The 19972-nt window shown below is 44.5% G+C and overlaps 1 protein-coding gene across 2 annotated transcripts in view; it reads left to right on the forward strand.

Annotated features, from left to right (window-relative positions):
• Positions 1-19972, forward strand: part of LSAMP (limbic system associated membrane protein) — a 298176-nt gene that overhangs the window by 171657 nt on the left and 106547 nt on the right. The gene's annotated exons all lie outside the window — the stretch shown is intronic.

Raw genomic sequence — 19972 nt, forward strand, 5'->3', positions numbered from 1 at the left:
TATAGGACAAACTTGGGACATGACATGAGGCAGCAGCACCTGTCAAATTAATAACGCCCCTTTAATTTTGTCCAGCCATCCTATTAAGCCCTGTTCCTGTAGCTGAGTGCTATGAGCCATGCTGACTCAGGAAAATAAGGAAGGAGCTGGGACAAAAGAAGGAGCTCAGGGAGGAGGTTCACAGCATGCAGAGAATTTTGAGAATCTTGTTATTAACTTGTTGTGTGCTGGGAGACACTACAGGCATTCAGCCAGCCTTGGAGTTATGCTGGATGCTGGGATGGAGCCCTTTGTCAACAAACTCTGCAGCCCTGCTGCCTTGAGAGGACAGTGCTCCCCAGATACTGCTGCTGGATTTATGCTGTCAGAAATCTTGGGTGGTTGAACTGCTTCTTGGCATGTCAGGAATGCCCATTGCTTGTCTAAAATCAGTTGCAGATGGGGGATCTGAGCTTTCTTTCTCCCAGATCTTTATGGCTGATGTGCTGTACTTCTTATCTTGCCTCCCTACCCAAACCCTCTTCTCCATTTTGTTCTGCAGTGCAATAAGGCTCAAAGCTCTGGCTTCAGACAGAGCAGAAGAAAGAAAGGACTGGATATTTTTTTCAAGCTGTGCATAACAGAGCAGTAGCCTTGAGTACACCTGCTCTGTGAGTGGGGGCATGGGGGCAGCGATGGGAGGGCAGTGATGGGAGCAGGCAGACATACACTGGGCGCTGCAAGCGTAATTGCTGGCTTGCCTTTAGGTGGAGAGATTGCTGCTGCCATTCCCACTGGGGCCAATTTGCTGTAGCTGCTCTTATCTCCAATGTTCATCAGGCTGCAGCTACAAACCTCCTTTGTCCAGGAAGTCATCTGAACCTTTCTCACCGCCTCCTATCCTCTGCTGTCAACAGAAAAGGGGACAATGCGCGTTTGCCTGTCAGGACAAGGAGAACTGTTCTGCTCAATTGGAGATCTAGCTTGAGAAGAAGAAAACCTTAGGTATCAAAACTATTGGTCCACTTACTGCACCCGGGTGCCCCGTGGAGTGCTTCTGTGCCTGAAATCTGGCCCCTTGGGTTGCGCTCTGAATTTGTTACTGCATATTCTCTGTGAGTGTTAAAGCACTCAGTTCATAGCATCACACTTTTAATGTGCAAAAAGTACTTCTTCTCAGACTCTGTGACCCTGGGATCTATGCCCAAAATTGAAAGCATGAGGCCTCCTGACAAAAGCACTTATGTCCTTTGTGGTTTTCAGCAAGTCTCCTAAATTCTCTGGGCTCCATTGCTTCTTTCTTCATCTCATCAACTTTAAAAAGGGAACTATCTTAACCTATCTTAAATAATGCTATTTTATTCATTCTGTATATAATTTTCTGAGGGGAAAATATATTTCAGGCTGAGTTGCCACATTTTATTGAAGCCCAGTCACTTTTTTTTTTTTTTAGTGAGGGTTTAACATATAATTTGCCATTTTGCAATGAACACTTTGCAGAGTTAAAGCCATACTTTTGCAAGTGAGCTAATACTTCAGGTTCCTTATTTAGTTCTTACTTAAAAAAAATATATTCTTTTGAAACCTTGCATTTGGTGGCATTTTTATGGCACAGACTAAGGAACTTAAATTAATTTTGCTTATTCCAATTACAATTAGTGTAGTGACCACAGGTTCTAGTAAGTCTGTATAAGGTTGCAAATGAAGCCTGAGAGAAAGACTGCTCTATAGTCTACAGTTAAAATGGACCTGATAAAAAGGGAGGGGTACAAAAAAAGATTGTAACTCCCAGTGAGCTGAGGCACATAGAAACTTGCCTAGAATAAGAGCAAATGAGTGGCAGGGCCTGGTTCTGAACTGCTGTAATCAGTAGAATATTCTATTTTTGATAACTTCCTTGTCTTCTCTGTCCCTTGACACCCCTGTTCATTCAGAATTTTTTAGCATACATAAGCATACATTTTTTAACGTACATACATTTTCTGCTTCTTTTTTGCCCAGTTAAGTTTTAAAGACTTAAATTAAAGAGCCGGAGTAGGCACAGATGGACCACAGGTGATGGGAAAAAAGGACAGATGAAATTACTTAATTCTTTTTATTCCTGATAAGTAATTCTCTTCTTTTTTTTCTTTTTTTTTTTTTTTTTTGAAAATACAGGTACTAAATGTCAAGGAGCACAGCTGCCATAAGGGATTAGGTAGTCTTTTAAGTATCATGGTCCTCTAATGTGAATGCAAAATTTCAAGGATTCACAGCCATGGAACAGTTAATGTCTTCAAAAGCAGTCCGGTGACCTTCTGTGTTTACAGCAAGGACAGCAAATTCTGGCCAGGCTTTCCAGAAGGCAGGGGGAACACTCCAGCTTTCGGTTACTCGGGGAGCTAAATATCAAACTCTTCTCTGACTAACAGCAAGTGGTATAGATCAGCCTCAGATGAAAGCTTAGCCAAATTGTGGAATAGCTTGGAATGAACCTTGATCAAGTCAATTTTTCATGTTGCAGTGAGATGTTGTGCAGGGGTGCTGTACTGCCCATAAGGATTTAGCAAGCTAAGGAATGCCTCGTCTGCTTGTTTCCACATCTTTTGGTTGCTGCAGCAGAATAACTTGTGCTGTTGAATATGTATTCTTAGCAATGCTAAGGAGGACCATTCTTCTATCACATTGTATCTTTCTGTCTGAAACTTTTTTTTTCTAGGATGTCATTTGTCTTGGTCCTAGGGAGATTTCTGTCACCTTTTATATCTTCAGCATTACTGTTAAGCATACTGAAATAAAGGAATGTCAGTGTTTTCTTTCCCTCTTCTTCAGTGTGGCTTATTTTCCCTTAAATGAGGGAAACATTATTCTTGAAGCCTTACTTAATTAATACATTTTAACCCATCTGTGAAGATAGGTATGAGCTCGTGTGCCATCCCCAGTACAGATGTATTCTAGATTGGGCCTTAGATGGCATTTCCATGTAGTTAATAGAGTGCCTGGATGCTTTACCATTTATTCTTGTCTTTAGACCACCTACAGTTGTTCATTCTTCAGTGCTTTGAGTAATTTCATCCAAAGCTGTGCACTCATCCCATCTGAAAAGATGTGCAGGTCTCTTCAACCCCCGTGATCTTTCCTTACTATGAGCTGCTTGGTTTTTGCTTTTCTTCTGTAGAGATAATGAATTTGTTCCATTATTTTCTTTCTGCTCCTATGACTAATCCTTGTGTACCCCTTTATGTTTACCTGCCCTTATGGATGTTTGCAGCACCTCCCAGTTGAGCATCATCCACCACTCATTAGCAAGCTACTCTTCAGGCTCATTAATGAAGATGTTAAATGAAAACTGACCTCTCATGGTTCCTACAGCCCCTCTCTTACACCTGCTTACACACTTTGCTCTTACCTGCCCCTTGTCATTATCCCTTGTTTATGGTTCTTCAGGCAATTGCCAATCCGTGACAGTGCTCCTAACCCAAGACAGATTGAATTAAATTTGCTAGCAGGAGTTCATGAAGCACTGTATTAAACATTGCATCCTCTGAATTCCTTTTAACCATGAATTTAAAAAACAGTCTAAAAATAGTATCATAGGCCATGCACAGGACATGCTGGACCCCCACAAGTTACAGAGTTGGGGTTTGATGATAGATAATAAATACTGTTAGTGTGATGAATCTGGAAGACCACCTTGGCTCAGGTCTCATAATCTCCAGAAATGACATTGATTGTGTCATAATGTCAGGCCTAAGATACCTAATTTGGAAGTTTCACCAGGTTTATAAGCCACACTGGTTTTCCCCTTTGAATTACTAATTTAATTGCTGGTTTATGTGCTTTGCATTTATCCTCACTCCAAAAGCAGATTCAACACTCAATGCTACAGTGCAGGGTGAGAATTGCACGAATGCGGTTCCCATTCTGATCTCATTCAAGGAAAAATCACATTTTGGTACTAATCTTTCCCTGGTGATCAATTAATTCATCATTAGTATTTATTTATTTTCTATATATCCTACAATCTGCTGACTCTCCAAAGACATGACTTTAAAGGAGTCCCAAGGGATCAATATATGCAAAGTGTAAGCCTAAGGGGAGAGGAAAAATAGTCAATATCTCTGTGATCATTTCCTAAATGGTGTAAGCCAAAATGGAAGTGGTCAGGAAAATATTACTGTTAATGAAAATTCAAAATAGAATTGTGAAAGTAGTGATCAGAAAATGTGAGATTACTTCCTATCAGAAGATCAGTTCTTTTGGCATGAAAGCATTTTGCAGGAGCATGGGCCATGCAAAAAAATTTTTGGACCAATGAGTGTCACAACAAATCCTTTTAACTTTCTAGTTTCAATCCACTAATGTCAAAATATTTAACTGCAATGAGGCAAAAAGGTTTCATTTTGATTGTAGCATTACATTTAACTTTGTTTAGATTGGCATGTTAATTTTGATACCATATATTTATACCTAATGTTGCAAATTGTTATAAAGCAATGAGAGAGAACCCGCCTTTCTGTGCTTTTGAAATACAGACTTCAAACATTTGCAGAGTTAAATGTTATTCAGTGACAGTGACATTCTCTCACCGGGGCAAATGTCACACCCCATAGTGGCAAGAGGCAGCCTTCAAATTTTTCTACCAGCACTGTTTTCCTTTGAGCTCCATAGACTTCTGGAATCTGCCTGCCTTGTCACATATAATTAGCAGCTGTTGAGTGAATTGATCAGTTAATTTCCATCTCGCACTCAGATGCATTTAATCCATTAGCTGATGATTCGTAGAGATTTTTTTCCCCTTCACATTTCCTCACCTGTGTTTTGTCAATAGTTAAATGGATTGGGTCACCATTACTCACTGCTTTTCCAAGTCCTTTTTCTTTGATTGCCTTCTTCCAGACCACATGGTACTTTAACAAACACTTGGCATCTAGTCATTTAAATGTCATAATGAATGTCACCTATTTTCATTTATTTATTATTTGGTATCTCTCTATTGAACAGTCTTTCCAAATAGAAGTCATTCTTCCTTTCTGTAGCCTCTAGCATGATCTAAACACTTCCTTACTGTACTTTTCTGTGTTGCTTGATTAGACACAGATAAAGTCAAGCTACCTCTGAGGTGTCCTGGGGTCTTCAGCAGTTCCAGAAGTTGGTTCATGGTTGGTTTTAAATGGCTTTTTGAGAAAGAGAATGTCCTTGGATAATACTGTTTCTTCTGCAATGTCTCATGTATACAAATTAAATTTTCTAAAAAGCAACACAGCCCTCCTACAGCTGTGATCACTGCCACCAGGGCCAGCGTCCAGGTGCCAGGACACTGTTGATGGTGTAGGTATTTTTGTACTCTGACATCCTGGCATTCTGGCTGTGTCCCATTTCGTGTCCCATTGTCCTGTTGTGGGAGGGATGTCTAGGCAATGCAGAGTCAGTGGGGTGCCTTCAGGAGCAACGATATCCATGAGGGCATATGTGTGGTTAGAAGTGATTTCTTGTGGGGCAGGATGTCCCTGTAACCTTTCAAGGAGACAGGGATGCTTAAGTGTACCACAGGCCCCTACACGTGGCAAAAGGTCCCCATGTCTGCAGCTCCATCTTTCTATTCCTGTTGCTAAAGGGGGCAATATTCAACTCAATACCCCTGACTAAAGAAGACTATGAACTGTGAGACTTTTTTCCTTCTTCCCTATAGTAAATGAAAATCCATCAGACCATCATAGTCTGTAACTCTCAGGAAGTCTGTGAACTTCATGAAAACCAAACCTATTGTTAGGAGAGTTACATTCCCTGTACGGCGCATGTACCTTCCCCAGGAAATTGCTAGGTGCCCTCACAATGAGAATGGTTGGAAGCCACCAACTTAGAACACTTAAACTAAGTTACACGAACACAAAGATCACAACTCCTGGAAACAAACTGTCCACTTTACTGGAATGAGGGACATGCTCATAATTTCCCAGTAGGCCAAGCACAGCTTCCACTGTGCAAATGGTGAAGCAGATTAAAGCTGCCCTCAACTTTAATACAGTGCCACAGCCTGAGGGCACTACAGCTGAGCTGATCTGGGCACCAGTCAGATCAGAACGGAGCTTGGCTCAGCGAGATCCCTGCTCTCATTTGATGTCAAATTGAACGCAGCCAGCAGAGCTCCACCACACAGCTCAGGGGACCCCAGTCCGGACAGCTGTGTCGTGGCTGCCTGGCTGCTTGCAAAACAGCAGCCAAACACGAGCTCTCAAAGAGGCTGGGGGTTTCAGGAGCAAATGGCAGTATTTGTATATGTGTATTTATCAGTATGTATCTAACTATAAACATATATACATTCTAAGCATGTTTATGTTTTTATATGTATGCACACAGATATCCACATAAGTTAGTTTTATGCCATATGCGTTATTTCCTCTGCATGAATTTGTGAAATGCTATGCATGTGCACACACACTCCTATCCAAATTTCCCAAATACCCTGAACAATTGTAAATCTTCAGTGTTTCACTCAGGCTGGAAAGACTAGCTTTTCTACTTGTGTGGCTGAGTCAGAATTTCTCCCTGATTGAAGAAAATACCACCAATACTTCTTCCTGAGGTACAAATCTAGGTGTTTTTCTTTCTCCTTCCTTCCTTCCCCTCTATGCAAGCTTGGGGCATCAGTGGAGCACACAGCAGCAGAGGCCATGGGAGGAATGAATCTCAGAGCAGGTGGTGTCCTTCTCTTTCCTGGTGCTGTGCCTGGCGCTTGGTTGAGATCAGCTCATTGCAAGGGTCAGTGAACACATCTTGTCGCATGAATGTAAACATCTTTGGATGGCTACAAAGGAGGTCACAGGGGGTCTCAGGTTGCTTTGGAAATCAGCCTCTGCCACTCTTAGTCCCTGATCAGAGTTTTTGTTAGGAGCTGACCATCATCTGTGAGCACAAGGTTTGCAAAAGCTCCTGTGTGGGAAATGGTGAGCTGGATGAAACAAAGGAAAGGGGTAGACACAGATGCATTTCTCAAATAATTGGATCAGATACTGCTCAGCTTGGGAAGCTGTAGTTGCAGGAGGAGAAAAATGTAATGGGTGAGGGCACTGTACCATTGGTTTTCCTATTCCTCAGTCACATGCAGGAGACTTCGCTGGAGTTCTGAGGGACTGGAAGGAGCCGGTGAGCTCCTCTTTGAAGACATACATGGAATCCTTAAAAAGGCTGGTAAGAATCTCCTTAGCTGTGCAGGAAAGCACTTTGGTGCAGTACTTCCCTGGTACAGCCTGTCAAAGCTGTTCATATCTCAGTGCCATGCTTCCGACTTCAGAGTCAACAGATGACTTTGTGTCCCTCCTGGCTTTCCAGCACAGCCACCCCTCTATGCCAGAGCTGTGCTCTGCTTTACTTCCCTTCCCTTCACATTCCCTCAGTGATGTGGTGCTGTGCTCTACACTCTTTGTCTCCTTTCACAATAGGGTACCTGGCTTCTTGTTCTCAATGTCTTCCCTCAGCACCTCAGGGGAATTCCTGAGGCACATATGCAAAGGCATGTGCCTGCCCTGTTTGCCTTGGACCCCCATCAAGCCTCTCCACTGCCTTTCCCTTTCTTGAACCAAGTCTCTGTCTCTTCTCTTTATTGTCTCCAGCAGGACTGGATGGACAGCTTGAATCCAAAACAAGCTTCCCTGCCCAGCTTGATGGGGAAGCACGTCTCCTTCCCCATTGTCACTACTTCCCTCCTGAGGTAACTCATAAATTGCTCTGAGTCTTTAAATGGGCTGTTATTTCTTCCTTCCATCAGCACACTCTCACTCTTGACTCACGGTGCAGGTTCAGCTTCAATGAATTTATTGGCATGACAAGGTACACAGGTGATGCCAAAGTTGACAACTTAATTCATCAGCGCTACTGTCTTTCTCTCATCTGCACCACACTGTCAGTCCTTACCTTTTTCCCCCTCCTCAGCTCTCCTTTCTGTCTGTCTTTCTTTGCCTTTCTGTCTGTCTGACTGTGTCCCCCTGCCTCCCTCCCTCCCCCTCTGACTGCCTCCCCAGGTGATAGTTAGCTATCTCACACTCAAGACAGTCTGTCTCTCTCGACGAACGGAGACGTCAATCAGAGGGCTCACCACAGAGGGAGAGGAATTGGTCTTTACAGCATGTTGGCTATTTTCTTGCCTTTGAGCTTGCATGGAAGCAAGGGCTGAGGGCTGCAGTATTCAAACCAACTTACGGAAGCCAAGTTTGCTTTAGGATTTTTTGGGACTCCAGAAGAATGAGGTGTTGTGCTAGAGGGATAGAAGAAAGGAGAGAAGCCCATCAACCTCAAATGTGTATAGGCAGGTAAAAATATAATTTAAGAAGAAATCCAACATCTTGACAAAATCCCCCCAGAGGATAAAGTCTCTTTTAAACAGAATCTCACCCCCCCCCAGTCCCATAATCCTTTGTTGGCATGGCAATTGCCAAAGTGTATAAAGGAAGAGACAGATCCCTCAGGTATCTGTCAGCACTAGATACAATCTAGCCGGGACAGTGTGTGTGTGGCATTTAATCCTCCATACATCAAGCATATGCCCAGGATATAGTGTCACACCGTATTTGTGCTGCATCCCTTGTGCCTATTTGTCATGAGTGTCTGCGCCCAATCCAGTGGCAGGTTGATCCATCGTGTGATGCCATCTCAGCTATATCTCTGCTTTTCTTCAGGCTTTGGCAGAGTTTTCAGAATTGTGTTCTGATGCAAAGTTTCTTTGTATTTTTTATCACTCTTTGTGCTTTGGGGAAATAATTTTTACAGACTCCAGTATATCATGAGACCATCAGAAGGGAAAGTGTATGAGTGTATCCTTATCATTCATCAGTATCCCTAACTATTGATTATGTTTCTATTCCTGTTCAGATTGCACAGTATTTTGAGAGGCCAGCTTTTTACCTTGGGTTTATGAACCACAGGGCTGATTCTCTCCTTCTTTGCATTTCTTTTCATGTAAGAGTATTTCGTGTTCTCTTTAATTTATACCAGCAGTGAAGCATCAAGCCTGTTTTGTCTGTCTTGCATTTGCTCTTTTTGTTCTGCCAAGGAACATGCAGCATGTTAATTCCTCATAAAGAACATGTGGCGCTTTGCATATATTCTTCTCTTACTCTCTTCTCACTTGGTGGAGCTGTTGATGGATAAGGCATCGTACCTCTTGTGACACCAGTAGGGTACCAGTCTCTGGGAATGCTGTATATCTCACACACACTGGTTCCCTAAGAGTGAGAATGAGAGCTGAGCCTTAGAAAGGTGGAACACAAGTGTGTAGAACAATCACTGAATGTGGAGTACCAGACCACCTGAGTGATTCCTTCAGTTTTTTAGTAGTGTTGCTTACCTTCATAGCTGTGCTTTTACAGAGGCTCAGATGTGGATGTGCTGTCACAGTAAAGAGACATGGCTTGTGTTTTACATGGGACTTAGTTTTTGATTCCCTACTGCAGTTGGAAGTGAATGCAGTTTTTTGTTTGTGTTCTTTGTTGAAAATCAGAGGAGATACCTCATTCCTGCTCTGCAGCCAGTAGCACTGGATTTCTGGAGTGGCAAGTATTTGCTTGCAGAACCTTAGATAAAAGTTGTCTGTAAAGATATTGTCCCACTAAACATAAAGGTGCTGGCAACCCTTCTGGATATAACCTCATCCTCCTGAATGGACAGTGTAGTGTAGGATGATATTTTAGCAGGAAGGTTGTGCCAATGACCCATTGTGACCTCTTCCAACCTTATCCATTCTGTGATTCCCTCAGTTTGTAACACTAAGAGACCAGAAAACTATTAACTTTGAAGAGGGCGGCCTTGAGCCACTCTGGGGGAAGAAGGCAGTGTTTTTATGTGTCCTAGTAAAGCTGCAGACTACAAGGAATAAGCCTCATTCCTGGCAGTCTGGGAGAAATTCTCCTTTAATTGAAATGGCACCAATTCAATGTCACATGCTTACAGAGCAAAGCTCTTGGGATTCATCCCTTCCCTCCCTTTGAGGTTGTCTGCATGTATGCAGCACGTCTTTACCACACAGCAAAGCTTGAAAAGGGAAACAGTGGGAAAATTCCAAGGTGTCAAGGTGTTCTTGCATGTGGCTGAACCAAAACAGTGCACTCTCTTTTGGCAGAGAAGCTCCACCTGCAGAAACTATCCTTCTCAGAAAACTTGGCTCTTGGTTGCTTTGTGGGAAGGAGATCACCACAATCACATCTCAGCTCTAGCCAGCTGCCTATGTTGTTCAAAGATACCTTTACTTCAGGAGTACTGCATTTGTTTTTTCTTCTTTTTTGCTGGATCAGACTTGCATAGATGAGCATTTCTGGCAGGAGGGAATTTTTGCTTTGAAAAAAAGCAAAAAATTTTTTGCTCTTTGGCTTTCCCTTCTCAGATGGCTGATGATAACACCTTGGCCTTTAGAAATGAGGCTGCTGCAGCTATCACCAAGCTCAACAATGGCTAGCAAATGAAGGTCTCACAGCTGGCATTTCATAACTGCGTGTGGTGGGAAAGGCCAACATCTCTGGATCCAGAAATAGTGACAATGCAATCCCAAAAAGCCAATTGTATTGGGCTGTACCTAAAGCAGCGTGGCCAGCAGGGTGAGAGAGGGGATTCTGCTCTGTGAGACCCTCACCAGGAGTGCTGCATCCAGCTCTGGAGTCCTCAGCACAGGGAGTGCATGGACCTGTTGGAGTGGGCCCAGAGGAAGGATACCAAGGTGATTAGAGTGGTGGAGCATCTCTTCTACAAGGAAAGGCTGAGAGAATTGTGATTGTTCTTCAGCCTGGAGAACAGAAGGCTTCAAGGTGACCTAATTTACAGTGCCTTCCTGTAACTAAAGGAATCTTACAAGAAAGATGGAGGAGAATATCGACCAGAGCATGTAGTGACAGGTTGGGGAAATGGCTTCAAACTGAAAGAGGTCAGGTTTAGATTAGGTGTTAGAAAGAAATTGCTCACTTTGACAGTGGTGAGGCACTGGAACAGGTTGCAGAGAGATGTGGATGCCACATCCCTAGAAATGTTCAAGGCCGGGTTAGATGAAGCTCTGAGAAACCTGATCTAGTAAAAGATGTCCCTGGCCACAGCAGGGGAGTTGGAACTAGATGATTTTAGGTTTAATATCCATTCCAACCCAAGGCATTCTGTGATTCTGTGTAAAAGTGCCAGTATGGGATTATTATCTTTGTTCTTCATACTTTTAACTGAAAGCAAATCCAGTATTTCCAAAGTGCTGCTGTAGCTTTCTGCTCCTCCAGAATCCTGAAAGCTATCTTGAAAGGTGGCCTACAGCAAGCTGTCCTGCTCCATTTTGCTCAATTCAATGTGTGAGAAAGGAAAGCCTGCTAATAAAAAAATATTCTACATGTACCACATGCATTTGATTTGAGTGAGAGGCTTGTCACTGCAAACATGCCTCGGTTGAAACTGAGCCAGATCCTTGGGTATGTGGTATCCACAAGACACTTTGAGAGCCATATTTATAACCCTGTGGCTTGTCAAAGAGGATGTGGGATAAACCGTGGGCAGTCAAGGGAATCTGAGAACAGCCCTTGGAGAGAGATGGCCTCTGTGTGGATGCTCATCAGTGGTTCATGATGGTTGTTCTGTTGGTTGTATGCTGTCCCTAATGAGCTGAATATAAACAACAGCACAAGAACTGAAAACAAAAAACCAAAAAATTTGGCTCTGTTTCTCTAGCCAGAGTGGGGTATTAGCTGAAACTAAATTACTTCCCCACTTGCCTTTTTAGGATCTTTTCTGGACCTGTACCTCTTGCCCTGGAATGACATAGGCTTTTCTCTGTTATTTTTTTCCTCCTCATACCTGGCCAGTGCTCCCTAATCTATGTCCCAAAGAAGGAGTTAGCAGGCAGGAGCCAAGGTCTGATGGGACTCAGTTGAAAACCCATAATCTTGGGAGTTTTCTTCCCAACTGACTAATAAAGCATTCCTGTTCTGGCTGCAGCATTTCCTTGAAGCCATCACCCATTCTTGCTGTAAAAGGATTTGTCCAGAGATGAACAACACCACAGGAGAAGCTCCCTTGGCTCTGAATCAAGCCCTAGAAAGGCTGCATCTTAGGACTCAGCTGCGTGCCATATACATCCAACATGCTTAATGTTCCTGTGAACAGGTTCTTCTTAAGAAAATTCTCAGAAATGTCTTTGGAGGACCTGAACACTAAGGACAACTTTTCTTACAGGATCTCTCTTCCAGGATGGCTGATTATGTCCACAGAAAGAAAGATTTTTTATTGTTTCAGTCCCATAAGTAAATACTTACCAGATTTTAAAAGAACAGTCTCAGGGAATATGTAAACACACTTGAAACAAAGACCAAAAGCTGTGTACATCTGCAGTCCTTAAAATGTTTGGGATTAGGTGGCATTCCAAGAGTTAATCCCTGGGGATTAGCATGACAAGCACTTCTGTTGTTGTTTACACACGTCCTGTGAGGAAGGCTGTGTTGTCACAGCAGGCTCCTCTAGGAGGGTTGGCCATAAAGCTCTTGAAGTCAGTTTTACAAGCAGAAAGAACTGTAGGAGCGCAAACAAGTGCAAGTGCACAGAGCAGTGCTTTAAAGACAGGAGCTGCAGATGAGTGGCATAAATTCAGTATGCTAATAGAAAAGAAAGGAAAGGGTTGTAGCTGAGAACTTCATATGCAGAGGTGCATATCTGGTGATAAGCAGATACTGGGCATATGCCTGGCTTGTGTTTTGTACTTTCATTTACATGCTGAGCAGATAACTGAGAACCTGCTCTCCTGGACTGCATCAGGATCCAAAAATGTGGGTTCTGTAAACCTGTGCTTGGAGAGGGCATACCAAAAAAACAGGTGTGGGTGAAATACAATCAGCACCAGGTAAAAGCTGGAGCTTAGACTCAGAGCTGGAGATGCTTTACAGTGCAAGACTGGCATCCAGTTTTCAAGTGGAGGTGCTGGGCTATGAACAGGAGTGAGACTGTTTTTAACCCTGACCTATACTGTCACCTTAGTGCACTGATAAACAAGGCTGGCTTGAGATTTAAGATGTTCCTTTCTGTGTTTCTCTCAGTGTGGAAGCTAAATAATTTCTCTCTTGAAAATTTAGTGGAGACAAGTTTATAAAAAGTAAAATCAGTGATAATGAGTGTAAGGAATTGAGCCCAGTTCTGTGCTGTCTTTTCCAACAGCTCAGGAATGGGACAGTGCAACACGTTCACACACTGTGCTGCTCTCTGCTAAGAAAGAAAGAATGTACTGAAAGGGCTTCCCATGCAATGTTATGTGGAAAAAATAGTCCAGACACTATTGGATGAGGCAGAGCATTCCTTTAGACAAAATGTTTTGGCTTGTAAGCTCTTACTCTCCAGTGTGGTGTGCTCTGACATGCTACCCAGCTCGTGGGTAGCTTTGCACATGGCTTTGATTTACAGGATCCTGTCTGCTTCTCTGCTCCCAGGCAGTGCAATATGCGCAGTCCCCATCTGGATTTTAAACAATTTCCTGCCTGGCGTCTCAGCGGGTGAGGCTCCGGCTGCTTGATGGGGGAGCTCACCAAGATGCAGGCCCAAGCTAGTGGCCCCTGTGCCTCCTTCTGCCCGGCCTCTCTGGGCATCAGCAGTGATGCTTGATGGAGATCAGCTCCAGTGGTGCAGAGCAGTGGGGGAGCACACTATGGGTTGGGAGCTGCACACTATGGGTTGGGAACTGCAGATCTTTTAAAGTGGCTTCCATGCTCTGGCGGTCATAGGCTCTTCCCTAAAGGCCACATGATGAGGCACTCCCTTTCAGACAACATAAAGAGGGAATTTTTACACCTTGTGGAAACTCTGTAGTGTATTTTGAGAGGTTTTTGTTTCCCAGGGGATTAAAAAACAAAACCAAGCCTTCAGCATTTGCCTCTACTTCACAGAAGCTTTAATGCTGAGCGAGGCATTGGCAGAGTGAAACAAGCCTAGCAGAGTGGAAGGTCAGAATGCTCTTTCAGAGTCCACTCTCTTTAATGAAGTTCAGCAACTTCCCTGTCTGCCCTCTCGCTCTGCTGACAGCTTCGTCTCCCTCTGGCTGAGGCTGCAGCGTGAATCAGACCGTAAAAACACATCTTGGGTCTGATGTCGCATTTCTTCTGTAGAATGCTTCAGAAACATTACCATGCCGCATCCCAAAGGGTGTCTGGATTTTACTTTCCAGCCCTCAGTTTGCTCCCTTTGCGGACTTTAGCATCAACAAGCTGTTTCTTGTTACTGCTGTAAAGAGCTGTGATTAGCCTGCTGCAAGCATAAGAGGGAAATTAAACCATTTAGTTGTGTTTAGCAGCTCAACCCCTTCTTCAGGTTCTCTTTTCACCACTAAACACTTTAACTAAACAATGACTAATGAGGCCAATTTGCTGTCAATTAATTGCCCCAGGAAAGGACCCCTAATTGTGGTGAGCAAGGCGGCTGTTCTAAAGTACTGAAGAACCATATGATGGTCAGCATCCCCCCTACCTCTGCTTTGGGGCTTATTAGCGTTTTATATAAAGTGCTGTTAATTGGGATCTGGGGACAAGGAAATAAGAACTCTCAAGGCTAATTGATAGGCACCTGGGGAGGGTTTTAGTGGCTCCAAAGTTCCTTTGACTTTGGAGAGAAGTCCTGATGTTTTCTTTTTTTTTTTTTTGCCCTGAGAGTTGGTCACTCCTGTGTATTAGTGGGTGGGACTCCTAATTTTATCCAACAGATGGGGGTCCTACTAGCCTACAGAGAGGAAGGAAATAGGCTGGAGGAAGCAACTAATGAGGATATATGGAAGGAATTGAGAATTTTTCCATTTGTATCCAAGGTGCCCTTTTTCAGACAAGCAGTTAGACCACTTAAATGAAGCTTATGGGCTTTCTTAGGCAGTTGCAGTACTGTTGGCATCTGTGTCTTGGAGGTATTAAGCAGCTTTTGCTGTATTATAGGTCTGTAGACTGGGAATAAGAGCTGTATTTTTTTAATGATTTTGTGACTTATTGACAAAATACTGTACTGTTGAGCAGTCTTGGAATTGGAGACTGGGGAGTAGCTGCCCCACAGTGGAAAGCTCCATCCAAGGCTCTTAGATGTAGGACACTGTTTACCCAGAGGGAAGAGTCCAAGGAGTCTGACTCAATTTCATGTGAGTGCATTTACATGGCTCAGAGTTTTCTCACTAGGTGTCCACTCTCCCTCTGTTTGCATTTTTTGTTGTCATACCTGACTTGAGTTCCTAGTCCTGTGCTTCCTGCCCTTTTCTCACAAACCCATCCTCCTGCTGCCCTGAGGTGTCGTGTGAAGCACCATGAAAGCAGAGTTGCATGAGTGCAGGAGCCAGGGACTAGTGCCCCCAGCCTGTGAGTACCCCTTGTACAACTTCTGCTAAGCAGAGGCTCCCACTCCTGCCACTTTGTGCCTGTGCTGTGTCTAGGTGCTCTGATCAAAAGGCAGGGATCTGAACTGTTTGGGAGCTGTGGCATAGGTCAGGTTCAGCATAAACAACATCAGGAAAAGATCTCTAGAAGCAGTGCTTTAGCAAGGGTGGCCTTGGTGCTTTCTTGTGCCATCCCCCATGCACCCCTGGAAAGGCACTAATGAGTTTGTCTCCTGCATGTGAACTTGCGTCTCTTAACCTCACTCATTTACTGACATTAGGGATGTAGCACTGCTCCTTGCCTCCTTCCACAGCCTTGAATCAGAACACTGATCCAGCCCGCCCACACCATCCCAGGTAATATCTCAGGAGGAGTTTTGAGCTCTGAAGGGCTTTGGTCATAAAAGGCAAGGATAACAGCAGCAGATGTTTGTGTGTTTGCTTGTTTGTGGTTTCCTTGCTGCCTTGCGTATGCAGCCCCTGGTCTGCAATAACTGCTATAGCGGGTGTTTTTGTGGAAACAAATCACCTGCTTTCATCTGGAGAGCAACAGTGATTGTGCTGGGGGAGCATGATCTATTTTTCATGTCTCAGTCTTTCTTATTATTTAAATTAATGTGAGTTGCAGTTGTCATGAAGTGAAGGATTGACGGCAATTAACTAGAACAGCCTCGGTGCAAGCTGTTTCTGCACAAGCCTGTTCTACCCAGCTCTGTCACTGTATCTTTCTTGGGACTTAAAATCTGCCACACCAGCTCTGACCTTGTACCCCTCCTGCCCTGCTGCCCTCCCGGTCCAGGGCACCCTACAGTATCTCTGCCCTTGTCTCACTCCTGCCTTGCAGCTCTCCATCCCTTCCAATGTGAGCTTCTCTCATGCAGAATGGCCGCTGGTTACTTTGGGATTTGTTATTTGCTGTCAGTGACGTGGAAGATGAGATGCTGGGCTGGCATCAGCCTTGTGCCGTAGATGTGAAATGTAGAAGAAACAAATATGTGAGTTTTAAGCCATGCCTCTCAGTGTTCATTCCCATCTCTCCAGAATCAGTCCCTGCTGTGGGCAGGGCATCCTCCCTGTCTGGGGATGGAGAAGTGGGGTACTACAGCGTGCTTCCTTTCATGGCTCTGCTCCCCACCCCAACCAGGGGCGTCCCAAGCACATTGTAATGGATACTTGATATGATTTACACTGAAAGAGCAGAAAAATATGTTAATCCTATCTTTTTCAGCAGTACCTAAGACCCTGGCAGTGCTTTTCCTTGGAACCAGAGGGGTCCTTGGAGCCAGAGGGGTCTAGCAGCAGCGTGTTTTACCCTGAAGTAAAAAGCTGTTAGTCAAATTATGAAAATGCCTGTAAGTGCTGTTGAGCTGTAGTATTTGCCCTGCTGTGGGGCTGCAGCTTGTGGGTTTGCCCCTGCTAATGGTTCGGAGAGACCAGTCACAGAAGAATTTTCCACTTGAGGGTCAATAGGAGATGGCTGGGCAAATGCAGGCTGTGACACCCAGGAGATTCTGGTCCCAGGAGGTTTTATTCTCAGCAATCCTTCTTTCAGCTGTCTGGGACCTGTGAAAACATAATACAACCCACACATGGGGAAAAATAATAAGGTCAAAGCTTCTCATTTTAAGGTTGTCCTAAAAAGGTGTGTGCAAAGTAATGACAAGTGCCAAGGAGGCAATGCTAACTGTTGCTGGTGCTGACAGTTCTGGCATTTTAACATGCTGGCTTGACGCCCTGAAAATTAAAAGTCTCTGACTTTTTATCTGAGTGAAATTATTGTCCACTGGCTTTGGATTCTAAACAGAGGAAGCCAAGCCAGGTTTTAAATTCAGAGGGAAATTATTTTCTGCCCTATTCCCCCTTGTCTTAGCCTTTCCTTGCCTTCTGACTGAGGTGCCAGCTGAAAGGAACCAGCCATTATATTCCTAACAGGATTTCAGTCTTGGATGTCCTTTTCACCCTCATCTGAAAAAGTGGCAACCATCTGGACACATGCTCTTCCTCTTGGGCATTCAGTAGGCATGGTCAAAACTGCTTGTGCTGGCTGAGTTTATTTGATCCTCTGTGAAGTAAAATGTCTTGACGGCTTTGGAGAGCGGCAGTTTATACATGTCCCAGCTGGGGCTCTGCTGCTCCCCTGTAGTGGCTTTTGCTGCTCTTTCCTCAGCCATTTTGGCTGGCATTGCACCATTCTACTAGGACTTCACACTGGCCCACAGCTTCACCTGCTAGTCCTGCTTTAGCTTAGTCCTTCCTGGTTTGTTGCATGGCTTTTTTTTCCTTATGCAAATGTTAACCCCTTGAGGTTACGATAATATTCCCAAAATGTGGTATAGCCACTGGTTTTACTCCTGGGCTCTCCTTACCCAGTGAGCACCATGGATAAATTGTGCTCCAAAGTCACTGTCCTTGTGTCCCCTGACAGAACACCTGGGCCACAACTTCACCAGAAATAGCAGCCTCTGATGTTCTTTCCCAGACTAAGCCCCTCTGTCCTCTCCTGTGCATGTTGGTCTTCTATCAGGTCTGAGGTGGCCCTCCAAGTTGCTTTGTTCTCAGTAAGTAAGAGTAGCACTTTGTATTTTGGCACCAGAACTTTCAGGGCTCTGCCAGCCTGCAGATTTGCTAGCTGGAACAATGAGCAGGTCTGTCCTGAGCCATAGAACAGGATGTTCCCCTCATCCACTGGAAAAGAAAGGAAGTGAGTTTTCTGTATCTCCAGGGATAAGTTTCCATCCCCTCTCTGAGGAGCCCTTTCTGAAAGTAAAAGCTTTTCCCTTATTTTGAGTCAGAATTTTCCCTAAATTGCAGATCATGTTAGCTGCTTTTCATTGTTCACTACGCACCTCTGAGAAAAGCCTGCCTGTGTCTTTTCTGCACGTTCCCACTCACTTTTTTTAGAGAGCAACAAGATCTCCCTCAGCCTTCTCTTCTTCAAGACTGAGCAGACCCATCTCTCTTAGGTTCTCCCATCTTGGGAGCCTTCCAGTGGACTTGCTCCAGTGTGTCTATAGCCTTCTTGTTCTGGGGAGCCCCAAACTGATCTAGTGCCTGAGATGCTGTCTCATAAGCACCATGTAAAGGGTTTTAGACACTTCCTTCCACTTGGGGGTTATACTCTTGCTAATACAACCCAGGATGTTTGGTCTTTGCTGCAAGGGCATACTGCTAACTCATGCTGAACCTGAAGGACTCCCACGTGTGACTGCTTGAGCCTTGAAATTTTTCCCTTCCTGAAAATATCAATGTGGTTTGTCCCTAAAGAGGGACTGTTATTGTGAGGCTTATTCTACCTGTCTAACGCAGTATTGCCTCTTCTTAATCAAGTAATTGGTAACAACCACCAAGGAACAAGAGTGATGCTGTGATATCTCTGATCCTTACATCTGAGCTAGTTCACCATCCAGACCTGGGTACATGCCAGCCACTGCTTTGCAATTTTATTCCTCTCCTTTCCCACCTGTCTTTCTTAGAAAGCCTGTATCTGAGTTACATGCCAGTCCTGAGCTGTCTCAACCCAGCTCCAACATCCCAATGATTTTTCACACACATCCCTCTGTGAATCTGTGTGAACATCAGATTCCTGCTGGTTTTCCACCACGATGCTTGCAGTGGTGCACAGGCATTTGAGGTGGGCCCCCAGCTGTCCTGCTTTCACAAGGCATGCAAAAGCCTTCCCCATTGTGCTGCCCCTGGCTGCTCCCTCACTGCCCTCTGCATTGTCTCTTCTCCACAGGTCACGACAACCCTTCCTCAGTGCCCCTGCCTTCAATCTCTCCTTGCCTGCCTGAGTGAGCCTGTTGGGAAATAGATGTCTGCCTCACTTTACTCAACAGTCCCCTTCCTTCACGGGAGTCCCATGGCCATAGATACTCAAATGTTGTCCGTGAGTTTGGGGCCTACAGAGAGGGGCTAATGAGCTGTGGGTTGTAAACAACATTCCTGTGAATCCAGCAACACAGCTGGAAGTAGTGAGTTGCTCTCTTCAGGCTTCATTTCCTTTTCCCCACCTAGCTTATAGGCAGTGTTGCTTCAAAAGGACCATCAGCCACTCCTGCCAGGCAGGGGGAAGGGGAAGCTGCTGTCTGTTTACTCTGTGGTAAGCAAAGCAGAAAATTATGTTGTTTCATTCCTCACTACACACAAATTTGGAAGCTGAAAATATATTTAAAAAAAACAAACTAGAGGATTCCTTTTTAGTGAAAATCCCCCACCACCTGACATGGAGTGTGAAGCATGGAAGCAAGACATGGGTGTGAGAGAGGAAAGACTGCAGCAGCTGGCACACTCCACACCTGGAAGTGCCTGTTCAGGTCCCAGTTCATGGTTACTCTGGCACCATGACACAAACTCAGTTTGGAAAGTTTTTAAGGATCTTGAATGTCCAAGTCATGGCTGATCTTGTGAATCTTAAAGATTCTACTGTGCCTTTGGTGCTCTGCCATGGGTGGTGCAGTCATCCAGAGACTGCCTACTGCAGGTAGCAAATGGGGGATCCCTCTTGGCTGAAAGGTGTCACAGAAACCCATAACTAATTCACCCTTTGAGTCAGTGCCTTGAAGCCTGGCATCCCACAGGAGGATGCAGAACTCCATCTGGGACTCCCCAGAGTGTAAAAATTAGCTGGGATGATACTTGGAGCCTGCTGATCCCTTCCAGGTAGCCTTG

The sequence above is a fragment of the Melozone crissalis genome, unplaced genomic scaffold, assembly GCF_028551555.1.
Source record: "Melozone crissalis strain CALT ecotype California unplaced genomic scaffold, PUWL_Pcris_2 ptg000008l_1, whole genome shotgun sequence".
Classification (NCBI taxonomy): domain Eukaryota; kingdom Metazoa; phylum Chordata; class Aves; order Passeriformes; family Passerellidae; genus Melozone; species Melozone crissalis.